Genomic DNA, 8,649 nt, shown 5'->3' with positions numbered 1-8,649 from the left:
TTTGGTCATCTGACCGAGGCCTTCCGCTGGCTTACCGGTCCACCCCTTTAAAAATTATGGTCATTTATAACCATTGTTACTATGCGTGACTCTGTTATGCTGCCCCTCTCTATTTTATACTGCCAGACTTTATGAAATGCTGTTCTACTCTATTTTATGCTACCGCTACACTATCTTATGTAACACTATTCAGTCTTATGTAGCCCAGTTCAGTCTTATTCTACAATATTCGATCTTACGAAGCACAATTTCTTATGGTGCTCCCATCTATCTTAAGCTGCATCATTTTATCTTATGCTGCATCACTATTTTATATAGCTGCATTCTCTCTTGAATTACCTCTCTATCTTCAACATTCCCTTCTCAACTGGTCATAATGTTTGCAGCTGGGCGCATCAGAGGCTCCACCAACACCAGTTTTATCGTCTCTCCTCCCTTCTATACCATTTTCTTTGCCATTGATTTCTACAGACATTGACTTCCCTGTTTTATTATCAAGCAAACTTTTTAATTCTCGTTCTTCTCGCTACGTCACGATCCCCTCCCCAGTAATGTCACAACTTTTCGCTCTGTGTCCGTTACGTCTTCCATGACCTTATCTCCTTCCATAGCGCCGTCGGTATCGGTCCTCAATTTATTTTTTTCCATTTTTCTACATGAACAAATTTTGTTTGTATCATTATTTCTCCCTAATATTTCCTATTTTATAACTCTTAATTAAGGAATGCTGTTGATTAATTTCGGTGTTGACGTGTTATCATCGTCATTTATATTTCTTTTAAGCTTGAGTATCTGGGTGACGTCATTGTTAAGGCCAGTTGTGTTAAGGTTATGCGTCAAAATTTTCAAGGTTTTAGGCCGGATTCCATGACTGAAAGAGAAGTATTGGAGATTCTCATTACACCTGTACTAGTTCCCTACCTGAATATAAGCATTTAAAATTTTGGCAGCAACAGAGAAGTAATGATGAAAACGGAAGAACAATTTTTATTTAAGAGACAATATATTTCGTTCACATGTACTGAACTTTTTAGTTTGAGAAAATACACTAAACGTGAAGGAGACGTTGTTTACCCCCAATAGTAAAGGTTCTAATGTTTTCTTGAGTAAATGTAAAGTATAGAGGGATGTACATCGACTGGAGTGAGAAGTTGCAATAATCCAGAGCATCAAGCAGGTCTTTTCCAGCATCGGTAATCTGTTGTATATAAAAAAAAGTCTCTATATATGAGAGTACAAGTAAGCAATAAGTAATTATGCTTCGTAAAATCCACAGGATATATTCCTAAGGACGTGTTAGATGAGGAACAAGACACAAACGTCTCGGTACATACCGTCCACGGACGTGTTAGATGAGGAACAAGACACAAACGTCTCGGTACATACCGTCCACGGACGTGTTAGATGAGGAACAAGACACAAACGTCTCGGTACATACCGTCCACGGACGTGTTAGATGAGGAACAAGACACAAACGTCTCGGTACATACCGTCCACGGACGTGTTAGATGAGGAACAAGACACAAACGTCTCGGTACATACCGTCCACGGACGTGTTAGATGAGGAACAAGACACAAACGCCTCGGTACATACCGTCCACACACATTGCTAAGACAATATTGATGTTTTGAGAGATATACACACTATGTGACATACATAATCATTGTTTTTAGATATTGTGTCGTTCTTTGCTCTCCCTTTTTGAGTTAAATTCTGGTGACCTAAATTTATGAATTGATAAATACCGTATTGTAGCAGAGATGAGAATTTAAGAGAAACTTTGAGCATTTGTTAAAAACAAAAACATAAAACTTGGTCTGAGTGTTGAATGACAAAGTTACAAACATTTTCTGAAATGATCCCCTGATGTCAGTGCTCCGTGGACACTGCCTACAGTAAATGATCAAGAGCTTTATTTATAATTTACGACAGAGATGACGCTCCATCAATGAGCATTTCCTGATCAGACTGGATAACTGTAATGTTGCTTTAATTCATGTTAAGATGATCTTTCTCAAGTCTTTTACAATGTAGTAAATCTGGTGATATAGAAGAATTTTACGATTCTGTCTACCAATAATTTGCTTGTAATGAAAACAGTTTGTTAAATCGTGCTGTGGTAAAAAAGTGCTTTTTATTTTATTGATCATGATGCCGACGACCTTACCAATACGTGTTGTAGTCTACCTCCTTCTTGCCTTAATTGTTATGAGGCTCACCCATCTTACTCTCGCCATTACCAAGTTTACTTAAATGAGCGAGAAATCCGTTGTCTCCAAGAGGCAGAAGGCCTCCCATATGCTATGGCAGTCTCTCATGTACACCTCCATGGGAAACTCCCCCGTATTTCTTATTCTCGAGTTACTAAACGATCCCCCACCTCTGGGGTCCCAACTTCCGTAGTCTTCTCTGTAGTCACCCCTTCCACAGTCACCCCTGCCTCTAATTCTTTTGCTGTCCTGGACTCAGAGGCCCCTACCTCGACACCTCATTCTGTTCTCAACTCTTCCTCTTCTCACTCACAAGTTTCTGTGTTTTCAAGACCTCGTACAACAACTTCACCCCATCGCCCCTCTACTTCGGAGACGTAGAGGGGCGATAGAATGAACGAAGTTCAAAAAATCCCTGTTGTTAAAATCTTCTATAATCCCTCCTTCCCTTCCTCTATCTGTACATTTTTCCTTTCCAGTCTCTGTACCTGGTTCTTCACCTCTTACTGGTTCTGTTACAAGTGTGTAGGTTCATCTTCCTCCTCGTACAGTACCTTCCTCCCCTGTCCCCTCCCACGTTTCTTCCTCTTTTGCCCCCTCCCAGGTCGCTTCCTCTCCCGTCCCCTCCCAAGCTTCTTCTCCAGTTCCCTCTACCCTTTCGCCTCACCCCCTACTTTAGTAAATTCCATCGTCACCTCAATCTTTACTCACCCTCCTCCTCCAATCTCCAATATCGTCCCCACATACAACGTCCTTATCCTCTAAAATACTTGAAGCTATCTCCAAATATATTAAAGAGATTAGACCATTGATGGACACTGATCCACTTCTGTTCCTCCTCTTCCCTCTCCTCCATCTGTACAACTTCTCTCTTTGCAGCATTCCAATGCTTGTGCATTTCCGCTGCCTCCACTTGTGGACTTTTCTAATCCTTCTAGTCCGTAGATACCTCTGCCTTCAGATTTCTTGTATCTTTCTCTTCGCAAATCATGGAATATCCGTTTCTTCAGAGGTAACAAGGGTGAGCAACAGGAGTTGCTCTCCCAGTTTTCCCCTGTTTGTGTTTGTTTACAAGAACCCAAATTATGCTCTACTGTTATCCATCCCATCCTCGGATCCTTTCCCCGATGGAACCTTTAATGAAAGTGCCCTACTTATATGCACCGGTGATCCACACCATACTTCGCTATATTTCACTACAGCCCGCATCCACTTGAATAAATAGTATAAAATCTGTTCTTTGTATCTCCTTCTCGGACATTATCTGTCCCAGATGTTGTATTTCTGGTTTCTTCCTTACCGCCACTGCTTCTGTTACTTGCGATTTTAATTCTCACCAATTCCTCTGGGGATGGGTCTCTCCGTGACTCCCATAGCATTCAGATGGAGGCTTTTCTCGCTTCTCTCTCTCTCCATGTTTTACATACGGGTACTTTCACCCATTTTGATCCTTGTACTCATTCTCTCTCTCTTTCATCGATCTCTCAGTTTGTTCTTCCTTAACTGTACTAGACTTAACCTGGTTTGTCCTCCCGGACTTGCATGGCAACGATCATTTTCCAATCATCCTTACTTTCCCTTCATATTCACCACCTCCTCATAGCCCACGCTGGCAGTTAGACAGCGAATTTGGGCCTTTACTCATGTCAAACTGCTTTTAGTGAGGATCCTTCTTCGTCCTCCATTGATGAGCTTTTACAACTCTTCTCGATATCAGTTTTAATTGCAGCTTCACATTCTATACGCCAAATCTCGGACAGGCATTCTCAGAGGTGTGTGCCTTGGTGGTCTTCTGCTTGTGTTTTGGGCAGTATGTTTGAAAAACGCTGCGTGGGGGCAGGTACCGATACAATAGAACCACAGAGTGACTCTTTGATTTTAAGAAGAGAGCTGTTGCCCTCCATGTCATCTGTGACACTAAACGCACATGCTGGCGGGATTATTTCTACCGTCACTTCGGCATCCTCTATGAGTGCTGTCTGGAAAAAAGTACGGAAACTAAGTGGTAAATACTCTCCCGACCTAGCTCCCATTATTCGGGATGCTGGTGTCACTATAGCAAACCCTCATGATGTTGCCACCGAAATTGGTCATTATCTTGGCTCCATCTGTGCCCCTCGTTTCTTTCCTCCATGTCTGCCAGAGAATTAGATTATTAAGTAACCCTGGTAGCGCTAAACCTACCAGGGTTATAAATTTTAGGTTAGTGATGAATGGAGGATGAAGACTTGAGTTAAGCTGCTGAAGCGAGGGAGGCAAGAATAAAGATTTTTTTTTCTAATTATCCAATTTCAATGAAATTTTTACTGTGATTTAAACAGCATTTGAAACCTACACACCGTGTTTGTTGTGACTTTAGCCGCAAAAGATAGAAAGAAACAATAATAATGCCCTATTTTATAGGGTATAAAAACTCTTAGTTTACAAGATATACAATGTTGTAATTGACATCAGATGAAAGATAAAGATCTAAGTAATTCTGTGACAACCTGTTTTCGAGCGAAATTTTAATAGATTGCATAATAAAAAATGAAGTTTTTTATTTTTAAAGATTTTTTGGGAAAATCAATAAAAAAAAGTAAGGAATATCACAAATCCTAGTTACCATTGAGTATAACCATCATTCGGTAAAAATGTGTGTAAAAATCTTGACAATCCATCAAGTAGTTCTCGCAAAATGAGTATCGAAAGGTAACGCCGTGGCCTGGCTGGCAAAGCTCCCGCTTCTGACACGGAAGTCCCGGGTTCGATTTCCGGCAGGGTAGAAACATTTTGACGCATTTCCTTACACCTGTTGTCCTGTTCACCTAGCAGCAAATAGGTACCTGGGTGTTAGTGGACTGGTGTGGGCCGCATCCTGGGGGACAAGATTGAGGATCACAATGGAAACAAGTTAGACAGTCCTCGATAACACAATGACTTTCTTGGGTTATCCTGGGTGGCTAACCCTCCAGGGTTAAAAATCCGAACGAAATCTCATCTTAATAACTTATTCCTGAGAATAATTCCATTTTTGGTAAACTCTACGGTCACTGCGCGCCAGACTTCGGCGCACTTTACACCACTTTCAACTGCAGCTCACAGGCTGCAGTGGGTTATAGATCTACTCAGGCTTCTAACTGCATTCCTATAACAATCATCTTCATTATTTACTTCTCTCCTAATATTATTCCTAATGCTAGACACAGTTATACCAAAGTTATATTCTACAATCTCCTTCTGGATACTCTTCTTGGCTAACATATCAACTTTATCATGAAGGAGTAATCCAATGTGTGATGGGATCAAACTAAATGTAAATTATATGATCAGGTATATGGTCACTCTCTTGAACACTATGTGCTTAATTGTCCACTTATTGAGGAATACAGAGACAGACAGTATAATAACCTATGTGACATGTCAAGATATCTTATTAATGAAAATAAGATACCAGATATACTAAGCAAATTTCCAAAATTTGCTTGTAACAGATAAGTGAACTATAGATATGTAGATATAAATCCATATGTATTCCTGTTAACCCTTTGGGGCCTAGTTCCTAGGCCTTTTGTGTATCCATATGCTCTTGCGCTACCGTCCACAGGATGGATATGGGGTGCACAATAAACTAGCCACTTCGGTGGCAAAATCTAATCTAAAATCTAATCTCACAGGCGACTGCGCAGCTCTCTCAACACTAATATGGAGTCCACAGAGAGGATGCCATGTTGTGTATTTGGTAAGAAACAATCATAAAAATCGCAATTTTTGGAGCAAAAGAATAATAAAAAACACACGAATTGGCATCATGTTCTCTTGGTGACAGCAAGAACAAAAAAAAAAAAATGACATTTTTGGAGAAAGATACTTAAAAATATGATAGAAATAAGTTGATTACATCAACATTATATTGTTGTATTGTATTCTTGTGAGGTTATATTATGTTGTATTATTTATACTCTTGTGAGTTTGTTTTCCTTGTAAAACAACGTTGTTTTACCATTGTTTTGTTTTCCCTCAGTTAGGATTCATCAGTTAAAGAAAATAAAAATATTGTAAGGTAAAAGGACACAAGTGCAACTAATGAGACATTTCACTGTGGCAACGTTTCGCCCTCCAGGATCTGTGTCAAGTCGCACTTGTGACCTTTCACTTAACATATTGTTGGTAATTTTACCAACATTATTACATAAAAAATATTGTCTTTTTATACCATTATTTTGCTTAATTTAGGGCAGTGAAGGAGGGGATTTTGTCCCCCTTGAGACCGAAATGTATATATGACGAAACTTCTTAAAAAAAAAAAACTTTTGGAAAGAAACCATTTTAGCTCTTAAAACATACTCACAAGAGTATAATAAAATGTTATAACATTATGTCAGCTTCCTTTTGTGTAGAGTGAGGCAGAAGTTGTGTCTTCTCTGAGAGGTGAACCTTTGTTTCTTATACGTATAATTCACCTCATTTTCAAGTTGTTTGATTCGTTATTTTGTTCTCATCTATTCGAAGATAATGATGCTAATTGTTTAAAACTTGCAATAAGATCATAACCTTCCTTATTCCACCATAATGTTTATTTCTCTATGCTGACATTAAACTCTCTATATTATAAAATAATCCCATAAAATATCCAGCATTTTCACTTTTGATGTTGGTCAAGAAAAAGTGTGAAAATGACTATTATTATTATCTGAGCAAATTACCTGCAGGGTATTGTCTGAATTATTACCTACAAGTAATTTGGGTGAGGCAAGTGGGACTAAAGTGATAGTAAGTCGCTGAACTGGAACTCCCTCGTTGCTACTCCCTACCACTCCCACAAAAAGCTAGACCTGACATTAAATTAATAATTAATAATTCAATAATTTTACATTGATAATTATTCTATAATGGAATATTAAATATTCTCTGTTGAAAGTACCTCTGAAAACTTGTGTCGTCGAAAGATTTGTATCCTGTGCTAACCGGGGATGAATGATAAGGCTTCTTACTTTATTTGGGTTCATTGTACATAAGCAGTGTGTTTAAGTGCCATGGGCGACCCAGAGGGCCGTGCCTGCGAGGAAGAGAGGAGTCGAGTGTTGTTGACTCTAGCTTGCTTGGTCCCCAGGTGAGAGCGAGGTAGGCCTGGGCATGCCCACCCTCTGGTGGAAACTATGGAAACTAGCCATGTAAATTTACTGTCTACATGAACCACAGGCATGTTAGGAAGTATTTCTTCTGTCACAGAGTTGTCAGGAAGTGGAATAGTCTGGGAAGTAATGTACTGGAGGTATGATCCATACAGAGCTTTAAAAAGAGGTACGATAAAGCTCATGGAGGAGAAAGAGTGACCTAGCGGCCAGTGAAGAGGCGGGGCAAGGAGCTGTGAATCGACCCCTGCAACCACAACTAGGTGAGTACAACTAAGTAAGTACACACATACACACACAGGAAGAGAATCACTGGCAGTAGAGTGTAGTGGGTCACAAGGCTCCGAGAATCTTAGTGTTTTTAGGGCGTGCATTAGTTGCTAGGAGCAACCAGTGGTAGTGACAACGTCAGTGAACAACCCTACAAGTGATAACCAAAGTTATTAGTTAAAAAAAAGGCGAGAGGAAGCCTGAAATTATACAACAAAACTTCAAAGGGCCAGTTCGTTAGGGGCCTGTTGCCACAAAGTTACAAATATATAAAGATCTAAGCGAGTGTGACAGGTGTTCAAGAATTACAAGAGGTTGGTTAACAAGTGAAATGTGGGGCAGTATACAGTGAGAGGTAAAAAGTTAATAAGAAATTAAGAAAAGAAAAAATATATAACTAGGGAAGGCAGGAGGAGTAGACCTTCTTGAAGAGGTGACATCATAACAGGTTGTGTTCCATTATAATTAAAAAGTGTAGCTTACCGAATGTGAAGTGTATTCTACCAAAAGCGAGAACACTTGAGGAGAGCGTGATGTATGAGAATAAATGGATATAACTATCATGGGTGAAGGATTTCCAAAAAAGTCTTAGAAGGCCTATGTGTACAACAACAAGATTAGCAACAGGCAACTTGTCCACCGTCGTTGCCAGCGCAAGTTCCTCTCGCTTATTGGGGTTGCATGTTGTCAGATTTCTGGTCTCTGCACACTCACTGGTCACTCTGGTCACTCACTCCTTCAGGCTTTTACCAGAATTAGAGTAGAAACAGCACAGATAAGGTGGAGATAGGATTGATAAGTGCGTGAGAAGAGGGAGGTGGGTAGTTATCGATGGTTAACCATCAAACACATACACACACATACACACACACACCAAGAGCTGAGTCTCGACCCCTGCAACCACAATTAGGTGAGTACACACACACACACACACACATACACACACACACACACACACACACACACACACACACACACACACACACACACACACACACACACATACACACACACACACACTAGCACAAGTGTTAGGCACTTGCAGAAGCTGAGA

The sequence above is a fragment of the Cherax quadricarinatus genome, chromosome 39, assembly GCF_038502225.1.
Source record: "Cherax quadricarinatus isolate ZL_2023a chromosome 39, ASM3850222v1, whole genome shotgun sequence".
Taxonomy (NCBI): domain Eukaryota; kingdom Metazoa; phylum Arthropoda; class Malacostraca; order Decapoda; family Parastacidae; genus Cherax; species Cherax quadricarinatus.
Note: the sequence above shows the minus strand (reverse complement) of the source record.